The 24,643-nt window shown below is 37.7% G+C and overlaps 1 protein-coding gene across 1 annotated transcript in view; it reads left to right on the plus strand.

Annotated features, from left to right (window-relative positions):
- Positions 1-24,643, plus strand: part of LOC122350865 (collagen alpha-1(I) chain-like) — a 513,797-nt gene that overhangs the window by 258,117 nt on the left and 231,037 nt on the right. The gene's annotated exons all lie outside the window — the stretch shown is intronic.

A 24,643-nucleotide genomic window follows, 5' to 3' on the forward strand; every position in this document is an offset into this window, starting at 1 on the left:
ATATATATATATATATATATATATATATATATATATATATATATATATATATATATATATATATATATATATATATATATATATATATATGTATATATATATATATATATATATATATATATATATATATATATATATATATATATATATATATATATATATATATATATATATATATGTATGTATATATATATATATATATATATATATATATATATATATATATATATATATATATATATATATATATATATATATATATATATATATATATATATATATATATATATATATATGTGTGTGTGTGTGTGTGTGTGTGTGTGTGTGTATGTGTGTAATTTTTTTCTGATTACCGCTTACAGCTCATGAAAATCAAAGAATTTGTATTTCAAAATATTAGAATATTCCCCAAGATAGATAAATAAATAAAAATGATGTGCACACCAGAAAAACTCAATTTCTAGAAAAAGCAGTGGTTCCCAACAATGTTCCTCGACACCCCCCAACACTACTCCTGCGTCCCAATGTGCATACTATCCATCCTATTTGCCTTAAATAGTTTTAAAAGATCTCACAGAATTTAGCATGGATAGTATGTGCATTGGGACGTAGGGCTCATGGTTTCCTTGTCTTCTTAATCTCACACACATTCATCAGACTACAAGCATTAAATTGGGTATGTCTGAATAGGGAGACATACAAAATGTTCAGGGCAGGTGGTCCTTCAAGACAGGTTTGTGAACGACTGCTTTATAGTATGTTCACTTATGCATTTAATAATTGGCCTTGGCTCCTTTAGCACAAACTCCATCACCAGTGAGGTGTGAATGGAAGCAATCCGCCTGTGGCACTGCTGAGGCACTTTTGAGCCTTCAGCTCGTCTGTGTTGAAAATATCCCATAGATTTCACATGGGGTTCAAGTCAGGCATGTTGACTGGCCAATCAAGCACAGTAATATCATGGTCAGCAAACCACCTGGAAGTGGTTTTGGCATTGTGTGGGCAGGTGCTAAATTCCTGCTGGAAAAGAAAATCAGCATCTCCATAAAGCTTGTCAGCAGATGGAAGCATGTCCAGGTACTGCACCGACTTTGGGCTTTATAAAATACAATGGACCAACACCAGCAGACATCATGGCACTCCAAATCATCACTGACTTCAGAAACGTCATACTGGACTTCAAGCAGCTTGGATTCTGTGACACTCCAGTCTTCTTCCATACTCCAAACCTCTATTTCCGAATGAAATGCAAAATTTACTTTTATCTGAAAAGAGCAGTGATCCAGTTCATTTTCTTCTTAGCCCAGGTAGGATGCTTCTGACGTTGTTTCTGTTTCATAAGTGGCTTGGTAGCCCTTCTCTGTAATAAAGGTTCTCTGTGAAAGGCCACCCTTTCCGTAATGAACTTCTGCAACCCTCTTCATGGAGACTGTCAATGATTGTCTTCTGGACCATTGCCAAGTCAGCAAACTTTTGAAATGTTTTACTTTACATGTAATAAATCTAGAATGTTACAAAAAAAAACCCCACGATATTCAATTTTTTAAGATGCTTCTGTATTTTGAACCATGCCATACACTTTAAATATAAATTTTTTTGTAGAAGCTATTTTTGTTGTATAATATAATAGATAAAACTGCCACTTGCTCTGTTTCAAGAGCATGTTTCAAAACAAACCCAGTCCAAGTCAATTCTAAGAAATGTGATTCAGTCCAGCAGACCCAACATGGAAATACTGTGGGCTGAATGCTCCCATTGTTGCAGCTTTTTAAGGAGCGCTGGAGATTCACCGCAGTGTTTTGTATGTGGTCTATTATGTGGAACATCAACATAAGTGTAAGGATCACAAGTCAAGGATGAAAAAGGCCCATGCCTGCCTGCTAGCACACTGTGGTTTTCTATCTCTGGGTATCCAGTGCAGCATCTCCGTTAATGCATTTTCAATATCTCTCATATCCCTCTTATACAGCACAAGAAAAATCTTTCAGGCAGCCAATCATTACCATAATCGATTCATTCACCCATTACTTTTGCTCTGCACCAATGGTCTCAGCTGAATGCTGTGAGGGAAGAGGTATTCTTCAGGATCACACTCAACTGTATCAGTGTTTCTGCCTGCATGCTGTTTTGCGATCCCTGCCATTCTCTGTTCGTTGTTTCTCTCCAGATGACAAAGGCTATCTGACAGAGGAGAAACATTTTGTTATTGTAAAACAGGCAGGTTGTTATACAAAAGGACGGATTTCTTCACTTGTACTTTAATAACGAGAAAGGCACAGTCAATAAATGGCACTAACAATTCGTTCTGCTTCGCCTGCCGTAATTGAAAAGTAAGTGATGCAGAACTTTGGATGCTTTGCCCTTTCTTCTTTTTTCTCTCCATTTATTTCCTTTCATTTTATGTCAGTGTTTGAGTAAGATCTGCCATCAAGTCCTGAGCCGAAAGTGCAGAGATGAGGTTTGCTCCAGGGATAAGACGTGTGCTTATGCTACCGGAGATGAGGACAGACTGCAGGATTCATGAGGCCAACAGACAGAATGTACTTTCTGTCTATCTCTTCTGCTAAACGCCACATATGCAAAATGACAGTGATTGTGTCATGAGCTATACACACAGTACATCTGAAGACCTCTGGGCTGGACTGGGGCCCGTGACGTGTTGCTGGGCAGAGCGGTGTAACTGATGCACTGTGAGTGGACTTTGCAGAGATGGGCTCAGCGCGCAGCGAAAGGATTATTCTTAATCTAATCTGCCCCTCAATGGTTGGCTAGTCGTGTACTCAGAAACCGCTCCAATAAGACTACCCAGATCCCCTGGCTGATGCGTTCAAGTGGCTCCAGTTCAGGACAGAATGTATCAAATGCGAAATTTGCAACTAAATTCCAAGCTGTTGTGAGGAACTTTCCAGCAAACAGGTCTGGAATTTTATTTGAAGCAATAGTTCGCCCAAATATGAAGTCTGTCACTCATTTTCATCTCTTCCAAACTTTTTTTTTCTTCTGCAAAATACAAAGGAATTCAGTTTCAACAGTTTGACCATACAATGTTGACTTTCATTGTATAAATCAAACTCTTTTTCAGAAGATTGTCTTCTGTATTTTGTAGAGGACAGGTTAGAAAGAAAATGATGACATATTTTTGTTGCTTTAATCTGAATGCTTTAACATACAGTATGGCACACTAAAGTGGAAACCCTTCAGGAGTTTCAAAGTCATCATTGGATTGGTTGAATTATACAGGATATCTTGAAGATGTGCATGTTGCGTTCTTTAACGTTCCATCTAGAAACAGAATTGCCATGACGCCAAACTCCCTCACAAAAGAAGAAAGCCACCATATTTACAACTGCGATGATTAGCGCTTATCAGGATCAACTAAATGCTGGATTTTCAAAAGTATGTGAAATATTTAAATTTACATTTCCATGCCCAAAAGTGATGCAAAACAAAACAAACTTTTGTTTGACATGTCGGTTTCAATTGCTTCATTGGCCAATCAACATTACCATGGAATCCAGACCTTTAGGCATCAGTCTGAAGGTCTGGCTATGTTAGACTAATGTGAGCTTAGCATTATACATTGAAATATGAAAGTGAATGGGAAAGTGAAGAAAAATATAGACCAGATGTGAGAATCCAGAAAAGAAAAACTAAAAAGAGATTTATGTACAGTACAGTGGAATTATTTGTTGAATAATGTGTTAAATCAGCTTTTACACATTTTTACACTTTCACAAAGGAAAAAGTCTATAATAGCAAAGCATGGATACTAAAGGTCATGGGTTCAATTTCCAGGAAACTGATTAAAAATAAATCACATTGCAATGTTTTTATGATGGATAAAACTAGAGCATGACAGAAAATTTCTCAAAGTGACTGATAATGATTATTTGTAGCGGCTCACAGTGTTATCCTCATCATTTTCAATCCAGTGCATTTCATATCATTCTTATAAATAAAAAATACCACACAGAGGCAAAATGAAAGCTAAATATGTCATCAAGACATTCAATACAAAGATCAGGCCAAGAGCTGATGGGAGACAATCATGTCATTTTGAATTTTAGCACAAGAGCAAAACCTCTCACGCAAAACTCATGAAAACAGATCAAATAACACCGCGGTTTCGCCCGGCGCTCTCTCACGCACAGTTATCAAACAATGAGCACTCGAACTAAGTGTCTGCTCCCCCTCCACCTCTAAACACACACTTAGACTGGTGATGGTGCCTCATAAACTGTTTGGCAGTGTCGACATTATCAGCGGCTCAGAGTCAGACATCATGTCCCTCCAATTAGAGCTTCACAGCTCCCCTCATTCATCTTTATTGGTGATACATTAGCCACCATTAAATAAAAGACATGGGATAATCTCCATAATGATGTGGATGATGAAGCCGAGTGTCGGAGAGGGAGGTAGGAGCTCTGTGACTAGAATAGGAAAGAGGGTGGGTGTCGGGCGAGATGATGGTGGTGGGCATGTTTTGGGTCGGTGCCCGGGAGAGGATGAGGATGGGGATGAAGGTGGGGAGGGATGGACATGAGGAGCTGTGACAGCAGCATTAGCTGGGAACACATTAGCCATTAGCACGCAGCCAATCAAAACAGCACACCTGTGCCAATCAGGGAGACGGACAGACGCTTGTCCAGGTGCGCGTGTGTATGCGAGCTTCAGTGCTGGCTGGCTAAGTATAGAACCAGACGGCAAGCTCCAAACCTGCCATTTTTGCCAGAATCTGTGAAGCACAGAGGGGGACAGCAGGGATCGTTTAGAGAACATTAGAAATATGCTTTAAAATAACGGCTCCTGCATGTTCAGGGAAAAAGTCACTGCGTTTCAGGTTGGGTAAAAGTTGGCGGCGGTGGCGTCTTCTATTGACCGGCAACTTACAAGGCAATGATCTCTTCTTGTTTAATTGAACTGCCCTTAATTACGTTACTTTATTTTGTCCTTTAATTAGTGCCTCATGAATAATTGATTAGCCGTGAAGTCATCAGTCGGGCAATAAAAAAAGTGATAGCGCGTGAAATGAACAGTAGCCCTGAAACGGAGCTCTGCGTGCCACTGCCCTGAGAAAGACTTCAAAACTGACAGGCCGAGCAGACGCAAACTATATTGTATAACCGCTCCTCAATCCCTTCATCAAATATTTACAGGGGTATCATTGCCAGCACGGTGTCCCGCTGAGCTTTCTCCGAGTGGCGGCAGGGGGGACATTGATCTTCCTTTTAAAGAACAAACGAGAGCTTTAGAGATGTTTCTTATACTTTGGCCCTGTTTGGTGTGATTCATCTGGATTTCTCTGGGGCGTACGCTATCGATTCGGCCGGGTCAAGAATCTGCATCGCCTCCCAAACCTCCAAATATGATCTCTGGGCCGCATTAATATGAAAGACTAGACTGCGCTTTTCCCCTTCGTCCTGGATAATGTCAGACTATCGCTGCGCGGACACTTCATTTGTCCTCATTGTGCGCAGACGATAAACTGTGAATATTTGATTGCTTGGAGCTGATTACTGGATCCATCTGTGTGATAAAGACACGTCAGAAAGAAGTCATAAAGGGTTCACTGGCAAAAATGACCATATATAATCATTATGCTTTTGTCAAATAGATATAGATTGTCAGATTGGAATCTGAGGACTGAAACTGGTAGCATTTAATATTTATATAGAGCAAAATTACATAAAAGGGATGAAAATAAGTCATCAAGAGTTTTCTGCCAAATGCTAAATGAAGAAACATCTACGGTCTCTGAGAAGGAAGTCTCAAAGGTTTTTCCCCCCTAAAATACACTTTTTATAACTATAAAGTGGTATATAATTATGTGAAATATCTGCAATGTAGTATTAAATTAAGTACTCTAAATCTAATTTAAAATCTTTACAGACTAACTTTTACTTCCACATCTGATGTAAATTGTACAAAAAAAGGTAATACAAATTGAACTTTCAAGCACACTTTAAAGGCCAATCAAATGAAGAGCTGATTGTACAATGTTTAATCAGTTAACCCAGCTACCCACACAGACATAAACACACAAAACACAATAGCACTAATTATTTTTGTCCTACAATAACAGAAATTATTCTAAATTGAAAATGAACTCAAGATGTCACAACACATGTTGCTTGACAACGGCATCAACTTATGCAACGGTAATAAACCTAGCAAACTGAGAAAACCAACCTTAATAATTATTCATGCCCCAGTGCTTGCTGGGAACACCTACATTGTAAAGTTAATAAGATTTTACTTTTCTGAATTTCTAAATTTTTTATTTTGATAGGATGCAAGATTGCAATGGAAATTTGTGTGCAAGAAAGTGAAATTAAAATGAATGTAATTCATACTGTTCATAATGATAGATAGATAGATGCTCCTATATATTCTAATATATTCTTATGATCAAATATATTAAATATAAGATATATATATATATATGTACATATATATGTACAAAAACACATGTATGTGTGTATGTAGATATATAGATGATGTGTGTATATAGATAATCGATAACTCAATGTTATAGGCGCTGACACAGATTTTGCTCATTTGCTGTTTGATAAGACATCTGATAACAAGACGGCCTCATACACTCACAGCATGACATAACACTTCAGGAGCAATTCTTGTCATCCTGGTTCTCATCCTCTCTTAAGCAGTCTCAGCTCTTCAGCCCTAATGAGAAGTGACATAATGTTTACCAAGAGTAGCTAATTTCTTGTCTAGATTTACTAGGTGTGCTAATATGACAGCGGTAAAATCGAGGCCTATAGTTGGCCATCACTGTGTGCTAATGTTTGAGTGTGAGTAGGTGGATCCGATAACAGGGCAGCGGCAGGTGGAGCGTGAGAGTGAACCACTCTTTGTTGAGCCGACACAAACATAAACACACACCAACGCATGCCACCATTTCACCAGGAAAGGAATTAATGAAGTGACCCTGCAAACGAGGCCTGGCGGTAACCAGGTAACCACATCAAGTCTCCTCTCAAGCTAGCAGCTGAGAACGAATGGAAAAAATCAGTAGAGAAGGAGCGGGGGTAGTTCAGTGCGAGTGTGATGAAGTCTCACAGGATTATCCCTGTTTCTTTCTCTCAATCACTGTTTCTTTGTCCCCTCTCTGACTGTGTAGGTTCCTTATCTCAACTAACCTCTATTATTCGCTCTCTAGCAGCAAACCAACGGCCATTGTTTAAAAAGTCAACTGTTGTTTGTGACACATTTCACTACCTGTATGTATGTATTCCTGAAAGAAACAGTATTTGACAAAAAAAAAAAAAAAAAAAAATTAGATCAAAATTAGGGGTAAGACTTTTAAATGTTTTTAAAAAGAAGTCTAAACTAAGGCTGCATTTATTTAAGCAAAGGCACAGTAATATTACTACAATTTAAAATAGAACTTTTCTTTTATTATATTTTATATTGTAATTTTTCCTGTAATGCAAAGCTGAATTTTCAGCATCACTCTTCTATGTCACACGATGCTTCAGAAGTCATTATAATATACTGATTTGATGCTTACCAAACAGCGCACTGCTTCTTCAAATAACATCAAGTTTTTCATATGAATGTGTCTATACATCAGTGGTACCTGAATACTTTTAAATAAATGAAGTAAAGATAACATTTTTATTAGACATAAGGCTCCAAACGCGTTTCCTTCGTTCCAGTCAAATGCAGTACTTCAATCTATAAGTCCATCGTAATGTTTGCTTTGGAAACAATATCTATTCATATATTAATGATAATCATATGTTTGTCTCAAGTGGAACCCCGCTTTCTGTATATGATGATTGGCTGAGCCCTCAAATGTCTTCGCAACAACGACTGACATTGTTTTGAAACATAAGTGCACAAACAGTGCGCCTTTTGGTTTAGCATCGAAATGTAGATGCAATTATTTAGCTTGATTAAATTAAGAGCCAAATTTACTAACAGCATGCATCAGCGCAAAGTCTTTTGGCGTTAAAATAGCACTGTCAGGATTTACAAAAGACACACAGTGTACAATTAGTGCTGAAAAAGCGTGCACAGTTATTTTTTGCACCTGAATTGAATATGCATTTGTAGGAGTTTCCCTTTCAGATGCAAAACGTATCGGAGGATATGAATAATGCAATGCACGTTTGCACGTCAAATTACTTGTATTTGTGCCATTATGTAACACCCCTCTCCCCCCAAAAACCATGTCTTTAGGCAGGCGGTAATTTGTGCTGCTCTTGGTAGATTTCACTGGCCATTATGTTCATAGTTCTCCCCTCCAAACAGTGCTTTTATGGAATTGTGCGCTACTGTTCATTTGCAGTGTTTAATAAACCTTGCTTTAACTATCTTCATTTCTTTGTATTAGTTTATGAATCAGCTTTCAGTAGCAACAAATAAAAACAGTACACCTTTCGTCATTGATGAGTTATTTCCCACCACTGCAGAAAATAACAAAAGGTCCCTTGACCTGAAATTTCACTTTTTTTCCCCCTTATGGACTCGTTGCACTTGGCAACGGCAGCGGCCCTGGTGACAACGAAACAGTCATCGCTGTCTAGTCTGTCTCCGCAGAATGGCTGCTAAAACACTATTTACATTTTACCACATTTCTTCCCTTTTCTCGCGCAAACAAACACGCATACGTACAAATGGCAAGCCGTGAAAAGAGAAAGACAAGTTAATAGCAAACAGCACACTGCATTTTCATTTAGTATCTTTAGCGTGTTTTGTTTTTCACACGGCGAACAGAAAAACCCATGGCTGATTATGTGAAGAAGGCGTGAAATTGTGATATTTGCATGGCTGGGGATATTAACTAGAGGCATTAGTTGTTGAAAAGCTTCAAGGCTGGGCTCCAGACATGTTTTTAAATAATGGTTTAATGATGCATATTTTACAAATATTTTCCAAGCCAGACTAGCGGCACACACCCTCTCTCTCTCTCTCTCTCCTCCAGACTACATTAACGCTCTTATTCTTTCTTCATTAACAGGCTCACAGCCCTTTCGCTATGCTCCTTTGTGTGCATTTGGAAAAAATCAACTGGAAAATAGACAGCATGAGGCAGCCGAACAGACGTTTTGGTTTCTCTATCTCTGTGTGGACTCTACCAACCGCTGTTCATTATTATTTTATTTTATTTTTTCCATTGTATTCGCATTTAACCACCTTCCATGACTCAGTCACTGATCTGGATGTTAAGACGAAATGTCCACAGAGAAGTTTAAATGGGTTATGATCATTCCCCATCTCTCTTGCTTTACTTTGCACTACATCTTCTCCTCTCTTTCTCTCTGTGCCAAACCTGGTCCCTCTGCTCCATTAAAGGCAGATCTCACTGGTGCAGGTATTGGCCGCTGAGAGGTGCAGCTGTCCAAGTTGCCGCTTTGGCCCGGAGATTCTGTGGCCAGACACAAAAGCACAAACATCAGGGTGTCTGGCCACACGGCCCCAGTCCAGAGACCATCAGGCTCAGACCTGTTTTACTGCTGGATGCCATACAGACACCATCACAGAAATGGCCAAGAAAACACTCAGGGACACATTTGTGCAGGCAGGGCGGTGGAACTGGCTGGGAGTGTGTTTTAAACATTTATATCAGAGGGCCATTGAGGCCAGTCACAGCAAAAGAAGGGATTCATTGAATGTGTGACATTCTTACGCATTAGGCCAGATGCTCTTATATGCTCAAAATACACAATAGCTAAACCATGAGTGGCTGTGTGTTAAAAAAAAAAATCATTGTAATGCAAAAGGCTTTGACTGATTTAATGCTAAAAAAAGTTATAAATGCATACATAGATGTTCAAAAGTTTAGGACCAGTAAGATTTTTAATGGTTTTCAAAAGTCTCTTATGCTCATCAAGGCTGTATTTGTTTTAGAAAACAATTCATTAAAGTACAATTTATCTTTGTGATGCAGAGCCAAATTTTTTATCAGACATTACTTTAGTGTCACATGAGCCTTCATAAATAATTGTAATATGATGATTTTTTTATTGTGCTGCTTAATTTTTTTTCTGGAACCAGTGATGTATTGTTCAGGATTCTTTGATGAATGAAGTAATAAAGTAAAAAAACAACAACAAAAAACCCCCAAATAACACCATTTATTCAAAAAAGACTTTACTATCACTATTGATCAATTTTGCTGAATATTATTAATTATTATTTTTATATTAGAATTATTATAATAATTATTATTATTTTATATTATTATTATTAAGTATTAATTTATTTTAAAATGCCTAACTTTAGAAATGACAAATGACACACACACACACACACACACACACACACACACACACACACACACACACACACACACACACACACACACACACGTACACTCACTCTAAATATGTGTATGTATCACATATATACATCTTATTTGTGTGTATACAGATAGATATAGATATGGAGTCTGAATGGAGTATAATTGTTATTAGTAAAAGTTTATATCATTGTTTATTTTCACACTTTTACACTTTTAGCTGTCAGTGTAAATGTGTCAATAAAGGAGCAGCCGAACAGAACAACAGTATTGAACGCTGTTTTTCTCAGACTGGAAACCTTTACAGGCTCTCATTACAGAGATGATTTACATATATCCACAGATACAAGTGTGAGTGTGTGTGTCTAGCACAGAACAAGAGCTCACAGCGTTTAAGGAGATCTGAAGGTTGTCTAATATCTGTTCTCAGAGCAGTGAGCTTGCACATCTCCAAGTTCCATGAATGTAATTGACCTTTTTTTTCTGTAACGCAGCTGAGATGGTGGCCATGGGGGGGCAGTGACACAGAGACTAAACACCAGCCAAGCAAAGTTAATTGTCCAGCTGAACAATAACACAACGGAGACTGCAGATATGAAAAGGGCATTCAAATCAATAGATCGACAATAGCCTTTCCGAAAAGATGGCTGAACTCAATTTTCTGGCCACGGACACCCTCTAAGCTCCAAACACATTGCAAGCCCCCCTTTAAGACCCAGACAACCCCAAGTCTATGCAGCGCACAGAACTCTTCAACTGACAGAGAGATTTTTATGTTCCAATGTCTTCCTTGTTAGCAGTTAAATCCCTCCGAATGAGCATGAACTAACAGTGAACAACTGTATTATAACTAACTAACATTAAGACGTATTTATAAATACTGTAATAAATGTATTGTTTGTTCATGTTAGCTAACACAATAATTAACAGAACCTTATTGTAAAGTGTTACCCTAATATTAAATAGCATTACATTATTTTTATTCATTTCCATGCAACAGAATCAGATATAATTTTTTTGTCCAAATAATATATAATCCAACAAAGCTATTATTATCAGAGCACGTGAGCAAAGCATGGTGTCACGAGACAGTAGCGTCAGTTGTACTACATCATGTTACAGCACAGTAAATCAGCTGCAAACAGGAACAATTATACTGCATTTCCTGTCGGAGCGTCATTTAAGCGAACTATGCTTTTTTAGTGTTGTTATTTGAGGCTACCATACAAGCAGAAGCACATTCACTGAGCAGAATATTGAGTTCATGACGAGGGCAGGCCGTGCCATATATATGATATCATATAGCCTATTTTCGGCCAATAATTTTAGGCGCATCCCTACATTTAAGTTTTTAAATTTCCCTGTGATATTGTTTCAGAGTTTGCCAAGTCTGCAGGGATGTCATAATTACTTAATCTGCATACTGAATTGTTTTTCTCATTATAAATTAGTATTTTCTTGCGAATCTAGCTTTTCTATTAAATTAAACTTTACCACTTGCTACCCGCACAAGTATTTCCTTCGAATGTAGTTCTTTCATTGTAGAATTCCTTCATCCCTTTTTTTTCCCGCCATTGTACGTAGTGTTTAGCTTGCGTTCTGCATTGCGATGGGAACTGTGGGCGAGGCTAATCATTCTTTAGCTGTTCTGGCCTTAGAAAGGTCAGCTGTTTGAAATGTCAGGCTTCAATGAAGCCAGATTCACATCGTGCTGCTCAAGTGTCCAATTAAAGAGGGTCTGGCAGGGGTTGAGTGGGAAGCACTCTTCACACAGGAGAGCTAATGAGGGGGCCAGGGCACCGAGACCCCCTCGGCACTGATCTACAGGGCCTCAAGCAGAGCGGCAGGTTCCGAGGCTCGGTGTACTGCGAAAAGACCTCCAAGGGCACCGGGAAGGACACGGCTTGATCTCATTAAGGACTATGGTTACATGTATGTTAATTTTATCATGCCTCTCTCACATATACTATGTAATATGTGGATAGGTTGGCGTGTCCTGTTGCTGTATCTGCCTCAGTCATCTAAGAATGCAAGCTGCTTTCCATATAGCAGGAAAACAAGTTTCCATCACACTGTGCATGGACAAACACGGGTCAGAGGTCAGAGCAGTCGCATATACACTTTCCACACAGAATCCTAATAAGCTGGGGGCTTATAGAGGAAGACAGGGACAGATGAGCTCATTTACAGCAGCGATTCTTCATTTACAGCAACTAAAATACCCCATTCACCTCATCAATAAGTCATTAGGCCCATCTGTAGCCCAGTGATCTAATACCGGTTTAGTAGTTGTTCTTTCAACGGTTAGTTTTAATAACTGCATTCTGGGACTTCTAGATCAGCAAAAAGCGCAACGGCTCTCCAGAGCCCCTCTGCAGTCTGCTTGTGCACAATTGTGGAGTTTTTATGGAGAAAAAGTAGATTTTACTGCACGCTGAAATCAGCAAAATTACCCTCCCAAAATGGCAAGGGCTACAGAGTGAGAGGGGGAAAAAAAAGTCACTTTCATTATATAAGCCGAAACGAGGTAAGCTAAAAACCATGTTGCACCGTACATGTCTTTTGTGAAGTTGTGAAGGTCAGCGGTACAGTCTTGTGTGGCTTTGGGAAACAGATGCTGAGCAAAGCTGGGAGAATTAGCCTACTCCACGTGCCTTACATAAACATTATTTTAATCAAAGTGTATTAGAGCAGCCAGATATTTTAGACATATGGGGGCTGCATCCTTCCTGGCTACCCCATCTGTCTCTCCCAGAGCTCTGAATGCAGTTTCAGCTTTCACCCAGATGCATTGACAAAACATTCAGCTTCCCATAGAGACGCAGAAGTGCAGGCTGTACCCGCTGCTCTGGGACAGGCACGCCCGGGGTGCTACGACAGGCTCACGGAAATGCTGACACATCGCGGGAAAAGGCCTCTTTTTGCAGGTTTTTTGCTCTTGGGGTGCAGCTGATGCTTGTTGTGAAAAGAGAAGTCACAAAGCCCTCACAAACAATCCTGTCCGTGAAGCCCCATGTAAGCATTCAGTGTTGTTTCGTGGCGTGCTGTGAAGTGAATAACAAACGTGCATGCACACAAACCAAAGTACACACTCACCCGGGTTGGTGATGGTCAGAAGATCCAGCCTTCGTTGTTGCTGAAAAAGAAACAAAGAGACATCAGAGGTCTTCTGTCAGAAAGATGAAACAGATCCCGTCTCAGACATTTTTTCTTTTTTTTTTACTCAGAAATCAAAGTTTGTGCTGTCTGCCTGTTTAAGCACATTTTGCTCTCTATCTCTCTCTGGAGAGATAAAAGTGTGTCATGCATTTTACATCAATTTTATGTAAATATATGTACATATACAGAGCATATATATCACTCTGGTTCTAATCTTACACTTCTCTTTAGGTCTATTTACAGCAAAAATATTTCATTTCTATGAATATGAAAAAGTAAACAGAAAAGAGAATAAAAAGATATAAATCTTTCAAGTCTTACGTTGAGCTCAGAGGCAATCATTTAAATGTGTTTAATAGCTGTATTCCCAGTTACCAATAATTCTTAAAAGTGATCCACCAATCAGAAAGTATAATCTAATTATGAGATAACAAGCATCAATTTTACTATGATTTAAATCTTTCACATGGTTTTACCTAGGCAGCATTGAAGTGCTCTTATTTAGATTTTTTTTTGGAAATGACCTTTCATGCAAAATGTAACATCTCTAAGTGAATGAAAACATCCTGCAAGTTTTAAATCTGAAAGTGCAAGTTATTGTCTCTCAAAAGAAAAGTAGACTCCGAATCACTGAAACGAGTCCTTTTTAAAAAGAATCCCAGTTTTTCATGTTAAGGTCAACATGAAACGTTAGCATATTCCCCTCCCACTTGCTGGTATTTTCGAGTCTGTCTGAATGAAAATGCAAATTCAGGTTTTGCCACTAGATGGCGCTTTTGAAACGGTAAAAATGGCGGTTTCCACAGTAACACTGTACACATGGCAGCGCTGCACTCACAAATGCTGCTTTACTAGGCATTGCAGGCACGATTAAATGAAAACGAGACCAAACGGACCAGATTACAGTAGATTAGCATCACACAAAGAAGGGATTTGTAAAAAATGAATCGTGTTTGGGAGTCATTAAGCAAATAAGGTAAAAAGAAATGCATATTATAAGACAACATAACCTTGTATGCATATCAATCTGTTGTTGGGGACACCCAAAACCACAATACATTTCATTACCTATATTAGGGACACTTTAAAGATAACAAGGTTACACTTTCACAGAAAATTTTTTTTATCTTATGATTTTAAGTAGAATATAGTAAACCAGTAAAAATTATTAGAATTTCACAGACACACACACATATGTGTGTGTATATATATATATATATATATATATATATATATATATATATATATATATATACACACACACACACACACACACACACATATATATATATATATATATATATATATATATATATATATATATATATTGTGTTCTTTTATCTGTACACACTCTCTGTCTTTGTCTTTCTGGCCTGATATGATACTTCTCCAATACTGGTGTGTGTGATTGTGTACATAATCCATTGCGTTTTGTGAGTTATGTATTCATGTGCTGCAGTAGATGCGGGTCGTTTCCTGGAGAGAGGGCGTGACAGAGGCTACAGCAATCCACACAGGTCACACTCTCAGATCGATAAGTGCCCAATCAAAGACTGATGGCGTCCTCAGTGGCGCTCTGCAGTGTGAGGCGGACACACATAACACACACACTGTTAGGCCAGGCAGCTCAAGAGCTGTACTTTAACACTCTTGTGGTAACAGTACTGCAGGTCCTTCTACATGAGAGCCACTACACGCATAGTAGAGCAGAGAGCATACACTGATATCATTCACGCACACACACAGCTTTGCTTTTCAATGTCTGGTCATTTCCTGACGATTAGCAATTATTCAGTGAAGCCACAGGGCTTTAACTTGGTTTTGAATTCATAAAATGATCTTTTTTTTTTTTTTTGGTGGCTCTCTGAGAAGCGAAGTCTGAAAATATGAAATGAGAGTCAGTGAATCGGTTTTAATGAACAGTCAGTGTGTTTGTAACGTATGTGGAGTTTGCTGTGTTATGCATTGCGCTTGTTAGTAAATGGATTTACAATAGCATTACGTCTTTTACTGGGGCCATTTCACTTATATATGATATGCATTTTCTATCTCCTAACAGTTATTTAAAAACTGTATAATTTATGCATAAAATATGCTGGCACCTGTCAAAAAAGTATGTGTTAATGTGTTGTTTATGCGATAATTGGTATTTGAATCATAGGTGCTAACTCTCACTGAGCATTTTCTTTCGCAAACTCATAAAAAGCTCCTTTATAGTGTGCATATAGTGTAATATAATACTGGCTGACGTTAAAGAGTAATTGTAGAAGGCTTTGTTTTGACAAACTCCTGGAATGATGTCTATTGTTTTATTTTCCAAATCGCCCCCTGCTGGTCAATAAAACAAATACAACATAATTCAGCTTACTTTCTGAGCAGATCCTAAGAATACGGAAAGCAAAACTGAAAGAGATGAACTGCATTACATACATTAATATTTACAATAATTTCAATACAAAGGCTTGTTTTGCATTTTAATCACTAGTTAACTTGCGATATATCTACATACATTTACATATCACAGTCATGGGATCAGAAAGTCAATATCACTGCTCTAAAATGCTGTTGTCTACTGCCTACATAGACTGCATCTTAAGTGAAGTGAAACCACCATATAAATGTCACTCCTCTCACTAAGAGCACAAGATTTCCAAATGATACAGTTTGTTTCTAAACTATTTATTTAGACAAATATCAAATGCATGGCTGCCTTTAAAGTTCAGGTTCTTTGCATCAATAGCGTATCTAGCAGCTCACTTGGTTTTAAAATAGCTAATGTTAGTCTTTATGAAATGATCCGTGACAGAGAGCAGCAACACTACAATCCCTCCTTTTCCCCAGAGCCTGAGACAAGAGGAGTTTAATTATTTGGTATTGGTCTTGCACTATTGCCACCTGGAAAGCAGGCAGTTAAAAGCATTTTATTTTTAAAGCAGATGATTTGCGCTGAATCAGGCGCTTATACAATGCAACTATACAGTGCTACCTCTGGATGCAATTCAGTCTATGTGAATGCTCCCGTCGACAGTTCAAACCAGTTGAGAGCTTCCTTTCTTCTCTGCCAATTAGAGGCTCTGAAAAAGGCCAGTTGCTCCATTCCTTTGATCTGACCTTTGTTAGTTTTGCTTGGCCTTGTAGGTACAGATCCAGCATTTCAGACGAAAGCAGCAAGTGGAAACAGCCAGTGGCTTCTGAAATGTATCTGTCTGTCTATTGACACGAGCCTTCACCTCACAAATATCACTCTTAGCCTTGTATTTCCGGACTGAATTCCATCAGTTACAGCTAAAGGCACATTCTTTCATGCTAATCTGGTGAATTGACAGGTGACTCCTGATTTTTTATGATAAATCTATTGAGAAGTGGAGACAAGCTCAAAGCTCTCTTTAGATCGCAGTTTCGTTTACATACAATAATCTGTTTTTAATCCAACTGATAGCTCAGTCAGAATGAAAATCCTTTTTGTAAACACCTCAATTGATCCAATTAGGCGCGATCCATATTGTTGCTGTGGATTTGGACATTTAGAGTCCACAAGGCCATAAGTGCACATCAGCTGATATTTTCTACAGATTACACAGTTTCGTGTAAAATATAAGCTGTACAAGTGTCACAGTCTACATGGATAAGGTACTTAGTGTTTTCCAGGAACAGGGGAAACAGAAAGACAGAGACACGCAGAGAGAGAGAGAGAGAGAGAGAGAGAGAGAGAGAGAGAGAGACAGAGAGAGAATCACATTAGGAGAGGCAATCCTAGGCATGAAAATAGGATTGTATTAATCTTTATCAAGTGCCAAGGAATCCCCTCAGAACAGTGCCAGTCTGCATAGGAGTGCACAGTGGGTGTCCCGGGCCTCACTGGAGTCAAAAGGCTTTCTATATTCTGAATGGAGCACAATATCTGTTCTATTTCAAAGCCAATGACACAGCCACACTTAAACGAGATGGGAAGAGGAATGGTGACTGGTGCCAAAAGTCAGAGATCTAGGAGACCGGGGCTCAGACGCAGGCCGTGACACACAGGAGGCCTGCTCACCTCAACAGATGCTGGGGTGAGAGCCCTTCACCCTTTGTCAAAAAACCCAATGCACTCTGTCCAATTACCAGAGCCAAAACCAAGACCTCTCAAAACACACACACATGTATGTTTATCTAAATGTGGAAGTATTGTAGATCTGTTGTTTTCACATTTTCATATAGAGCTAAATTTAACTCCAGACATAAAAAAAAACAAAAAAAAAACCAGGGGCGGCCTTTAGAATTACTGACCTAAAATTACTAAAACTTTATGATTTATTAAAATATATAAATACATATTACAGTTATTTTATAACAATATCTAAATATAACATTTTAAAAATATATATATATATTGTCAAAATGTTATATTAACTATATTAAGTAGTTTATGACTTTCAAATTAAATATATATTCAATTAATATATATAATATTTATATTTCATAGAAATACACATTTTTTCCATTATTGCAAGTTTTGCAGTGCACACTTTTCTTGATGTATGTCATAGTTTGTGCTCCAACAAGCAGACATTTTTTACACTGACACCTTTACACTGTTTTATATTTTGAATATTTTAAACAAGCTAACTAAACTTCTGCTGAAACTTTTCCTCTCTCGCTTGACCTACATTCGGTCCAAAACTGCAAATAGGCCAGACATCCCAAACTTTCCTCTTAAAATGTCATTAATCTTATCAGGGGCATCCGTACCTTTTCAAAAGAGTCTTAATCTGTGCAAGGTGCAAAACTGCACGACTGCAATTAAGAGGGCTGGCCACCAGACAGACCAAAAAAAAAAAAAAAAAAAAAAATCATTCATTTACTGGACCTTTCGTCTTATAACAGAATTAAATATTCATGCACAGCCACCCTGAAAACCCATTTGCAATATTTCCCCCTGAATTTACTCTTCTTATTTGCGGATGATTATCATGGGCGGGGTACGATAGGGCCGTTATTGAAAAATACACCCAACAATTTGAGTCTCATTTCGCATGCATGTAAGGTCAATATAATGAGATTAACCTGAGCTCCCCCATCTTAACCACTCGTTTAAAAAATACATATGGAGACTGCAGGCTAAATTATTTGACTTAAAATATCGGATACACAGTAAAGAGAAAGTTATATTAGCAATTTAGGCAGAAGGGAGGCAGACTTTATACGTTTACTCAGGGATAAACTCGTTCTGTGCCATAAACTAGCTGATGGTGGGGATATGTCATGAATTATGGACCCCAGCGGACGTTCTTCCCTCCATAAACACACACACACACACACATGCACAGCCCAGTGGTGATGAGGTAAGGCAGATTAACGGTGGACTATTTAAACCATCTGCCGTAGTCCCAGTAGCAGGAGTCACTGGCATCAATCCCCGAGGACCCCTCTGTCTGACGCCAACCTTCCCATAAAGACGAAAAGAAGAGGAAAAAGAGAGAGACGCGAGTGAGTCAACAATCTGACTCACCTCGTCTTAGAGAGGGAAACACTCCTGTGTAGGTGACTCATCTGCGACCAAAACACATATACATTCACTTCTCTACTCTCTGGCTTCCGTCTAGTGCTCAGCTCACCTTTCTCCCCTCTGGGAAGATGCTTCGCTCTTTTATAGCACACATCTGAGGGATGAGCTCACCATGAGGTCATCCTCCCCTGGGTATCTCTCTTCACTGAGCACTTACTGTCACAGTCACTGTAACACTCTTTATCATGCTCTGAATATAGGATGCTTTGTCATGTAAAATACCTCATTGTGTTGCAAAAATGAAAAGCAACAGATACAACGTATTTCAAAACTCTCCATTAAGTCAATTACAGATATACAGCAAACTATAATATCAGCTTATAATAAAGCGGCAGGCCAGGGCAACTAATTGGCTGATTGGTGGGACTGAGAACTAAAAGACTTTCTCTTAATGTGAAATGTATAGTTTAATGCCTAAAATATGAATACTAGTGCTAATATCTTAATATTTATATATTAATAATATTACAATTATTAATGAATCTTTATTAATGTTAGTTAACTGTTCATTGTTAGTTCATGTTAGTAAGTCCATTAAATAATATTATTAGATAAACTTTGATTTTAATTCTTAATTAATAGTTAATTCTGGAATCAAATTATTAACTAAAATTAATAAAGGCTAAAATTAATAAAATGTGACATATCATGGATCTTACATCTTAATAATTTATATTTGGTATAAAAATTACAATAATATATTATATACATTTCCATATAAATACTTTTTTTTTAAATGCAAATCAAGGCAACAATGTTTTGGCAGTAGGTTTTCCAGTGAAAAGCAATATCAGTGGACCACTAATATCAGTAATAATTCATGTTGCATGAAAGAAATTAGTCAAGCGGTGAATTTAAACATTTTATATCATGTAGACCTTATTTATCTTCCCATTGCAAAGGAAAGCTCTATTCTGATCCTGTTTGGAGAGAGAAATAGACAGCTGAATCAGCTGTGGAGAAGAGACTCAGGACTGTCTGCTGGGGTTACTCTATCGCGTGACCAGGACAGCCTTGGTTTTAAAAATACACCACAACAAATAAAAGATTCATTTCTTAGGAGAGCGCCCACTTCCCTCAGCCCTGAAACGTCTTGCTGCCCACCTGCAGAAGGATTGCAGCCTAGACCAGAGAAATCTAATCACCCCACAGACAACTCTGCAACCAACCTATTCAGCACTTAAAAGCCATGATTGAATTTCATCTTGATGCCATTAAATATTTATAAAGGCCAATTAGAAGGGCAGCTCTTGCTGGCGGTAAAGACTCCTCTCCATCATCCGCTTCTGTGCTCTATCAGGTCCTGGCTCTGAAAGATCGCCCTTAAAGGCCACAAGACCAAACTCTTCCTACGCTCTCTCTCTCTCTCTCTCCTATTCCCACCCAGCTGGACTGAAGCATGCATGTCGGCTGAAAAGTAAATGCGCCTAAACACTGAAAGAGCAGATATGAATTGATCCTAGCAACTAACATGTAACAAATGACACTAATGGAAGGCAGAAATGACATCATACAAGAACAGGAGCAGACATCATCATGCTCTACAAGGGGCGGAGCGTCTTGGGCCGGACCCTCAGAAGACGATTCATCCCCTGTGGGACGTTCTGTTGTGTGATAAATGGAGCATCAAAGTGAGTTAAGTGTGAATAGATGCTGGAGGAGAGATAGAGGATGAGAGGATGGACAGGTGGATGAAGAGAGAGTGAGAGAATAGGTGGTTGGTTAAAAAAACAACAACGGTATAATCATTTGTGATACTATAATTGGATTTATAGCTGAGGGGCTGATACCAATCTGTGCAGAGATTTCTGGAGTTTGTGTCTGTGTATAGCTTGAGTGCGTTTAGCTGCAATTCGAAGAGACATAGGGCCAGATATACTAAACAGGGCAAATTATTGTGAGAGCTTAAATCCCATAAAAGGTTTTGAGGGTGAACTACTGACAATGGCCAAACTGAAGAACACAGACACAGCCAGGGCATTTCCATAATGATAAACACCATCTACAGGTAATCTCCCAACAGCGCAGGTGCAAAAATGTTAAAACTTGCTACTTTTGAGACTACCGCAAACGTTCATATATCGTATATTCTCCTCCCACACATTTTGTAATGAAAAGAGACATCCTACAAATGCATATGTAAATGTTATTCACAAAAATATTTGTCGACACCATTTCATCGATAACATTTCACTGGGTGTCTTTGGTAAACCATGACAGTGGTTTTTTAGGCCAAAAGAGGGTTTGCACTGGCTGTTAGTAGGGTTATAGGTCGATGACATGATAATTATCCCAGTATAATTTTCCTCAGAAAAAATTTAAAAGAAAGAAACAGCACTACACATTTGAACTATGCCACATGGAGCATATATCCGCTCAAAGTTTAAATGGCAGCGCGAGGTTCATTTTAATAAAACACAAAAAGTCAGAATAATTAAATTTTCTCATATATGGCATTACAATATTTACAGATGTTACTGTAAATATTATTGATATTGCAGCCTGCACGGCATACCGTGTACAAAGTATTTATCATCAAAGTCAGGCAACACAAAACTTGATATTGTTTCATGATTTGAAACAATACCACCCATTAAAAATGTTTATATTAATAACATATATTCATTTTGTTAGGGAAAAATGGGAAAGGTTGGTGTCATGCTCTAACCATAAAGAGTAGTTTAAAAACACAATTACTGCTTTAACTTTTACTTAGAAGCGAAAAACCTGCCTTTAAACTAAAAAAGAAATAAAGATTTGAACCTGATAATGACTGAGACAAAAAATTTTATCATGATATTTTTTTTTTTGCCCAGCTGCTAATCTGGTCCTAAGAGTGAATAGCATTCAGAAGTGACCGTTACTGTGACCTGCTCTGGAGGGCAGTGTACTTCAGCACTCTGAAGGGTGCAAGGCATTACCATCTAATATGTGATGTTTGGTACAAGAAGCTACTGGCCAAAGACATACATTATTCCCACTTTTTTTTTTTTCAACCCAGGCAGTTACCTTGGCAACATAGCAGCGAAATTCTTGTTTATAGCTGCTTTTGTTGTGACAAATGAAACTCATGCATTAAATATTGACTATGTGTGTCTTGTTTAATTTGAATGATTACTGTAGGAGGATGTTAAGTACAACTGAAAGGTTTGAGGTCAGTAAGATGCTTTTTCTTTAAAGAAATTTACATTTTTATAGAGTGAGAATGCATCAAAAGTGATGCTGTTCTTTTGAACTTTATATTCATCAAATAATCCTGAAAAAAGTTTCTGAAATGTTTCTTGAGTACCAAATCAACATATTAGAATGATTTCTGAAGAATCATGTGACAAGACTGAATGATGATGTTGCTGAAATACAGCTTTACCATCACAGGAATAAATTACATTTTAAAATGTATTTATTAGTACTGTGAAATGATTAACTGCACCTAAAATAAAAGTTTTTATTTGCATAATATATATGTGTGTACTGTGTTAGTAATATATGAAGACACACATACAGTATATATTTTGAAAATATCTACATGTATATTTTGTATTACATATAAATATATTTAATATATAAACAACATATTTTTCTAAAATAATTGTGTACATGTGTTTGTATTTATCTATACATCAGAAATATACACAGTACACACATATATATTATGTAAACATTTATTTTGGATTAATCGTTATTAATCATTTGACAGCACTACTTGAAATTGAAATTGTTAAAACTATTAATATTTAATGATATGGTTTTCACTGTATTTTAATTTTAATTTAATATTTTACAAATAGATAAATAAATAAAACAAATTATAAAAACTAATAAATCAAAATCTTACAGACCTTAATATATACATATTTCAAATATTTACATCTTTCAAGTAATGAAATATTAAAAAAAAAAATGAAGATGATTAAATTTTATTATTTAATATTTTTTGCCTTCACCAGGCCAATTTTGTTTGGAGGAGGCTGTGAATAGCTCTTCTTTCCCCAAACTCTTTAAGGCCATAAATAAGATGAAATATCTGAACATATCTAGCATATCAAAAACACACAAGACGCCCATGTGAACTTCAACCCTACTGTCCTCCCTCACCCCAGACCCCAAGCAAACCCCCATCTAGACGAGCAGCCGCACGGGTGACACGCATGAACTGATATTTACAGAGACGTGAGATCAATGACCTCCCGCCAGCTCCGAGAGCAGCCGACACGCTCTGCTGTGTAATCCGGTCCAACACAACACACTGCTACAGGGACTGCTGAGGGACAATTTCACATCACATGTCATAACCTCGGCTCACAAGAAGGTCGATTGTACTTACAAAATGATCTAAAAAGGCTGAAAGTTACGGTGACCCTCCAGAGACATTCACAGAGCGTGCGTGCTGTAATTTCTCCTACGAAAGTCTCTTTTGTTGCGCTTCAGAGAAAAGCACCTTTCTGATGCATCTGTTGCTATGATACCAGATGATGGAAACCCTGTTGTGCCAACAGTACAGCATTAGAATGAAAAAATGATTGCTCAAAAAGCTTTATGATTCATAACTCTGATTAACAAAAGAAACTGATCTAACTAAATTGGTTTTGAGCAGCCAGGATAATCTGTTGGAGTACATCGGTTACTACATTATCGCCAGTCTTCTCTGACTGAAAAGTCATTTTGGGGAAATTGGATTTGGTGGAGCATCTATTGTACGTCCCAGACAGCAGAGCAAAAACACCGGCTCTGTTCCAAAACTTGCTTTGCTGTATACCACATACCTAATCATCATCCTAATCGAGATGGAATCTCACAAGTCACCACACTCGGATAGAAACCTCAAATACAGCGGTGGCCAAAATTAGAAGAACAATAGCATTTTCAACAGCTAAAAAAAATCGGTTTTACTTTTTAGTTATTTCTAGCTTTTGCTGTAGTGTGTCAGTAGGAAATATCAGTTTACATTTCCAGACATTCATTTTGCCGTTAATTGTAATAATCCAGTGAGATTTCTGCTTGAACGAGGAGTCTGACAACAGCCAGGGCTCCACACAGAGATCTAATCTACATGAAGAAACAGAACAAACTGGCACAGACTAAACCCAGAAGAACTGTGGCAACGTCTCCAAGATGCTTCAAGAAACCTACCTGCAAAGCTGCAGTAGTGGTAAAAGTTTTAGGCGCTTGCTTAAAATGTTGTAAAATAAGGATGCTGTCAAAGCTAATGCCATAAATAGATTTTATTTATCAGTTAACTTCTATCAACCAAATCAACATTTAGTGTGACTGTCCGTTGTTTTGCCCTTGGTGAACTTGCACATTGTTTCTCAAGGAGCTTTGCAGGTTGATTTTACTGGATTATTACAATTAATGGCAAAATTAACATTTGGAATTGCAATGTGATATCTCCTACTGACACACAACACCAAAATATAGAAATAACTTTAGCTAGTGAAAATTTTTGTTTTCTAATAATTTTGGCCATCACTATATATACACATGGTAGACAAAAAAATAGATAGTTATCAAATTAAATTTATGTAGAATAGACTTTTTTATTTAGTTTACTGTTTAGTGAAGCACATTGCATTGATTGTTTCAGTGTTACCATCAGAGAACATGTGAAGGACCATAGTTATATCTGATTACTACGAATCTTTCAAAAATCAGCTGAGAAATACAATCAG

Source organism: Puntigrus tetrazona, chromosome 8, assembly GCF_018831695.1.
Source record: "Puntigrus tetrazona isolate hp1 chromosome 8, ASM1883169v1, whole genome shotgun sequence".
NCBI classification, from domain to species: domain Eukaryota; kingdom Metazoa; phylum Chordata; class Actinopteri; order Cypriniformes; family Cyprinidae; genus Puntigrus; species Puntigrus tetrazona.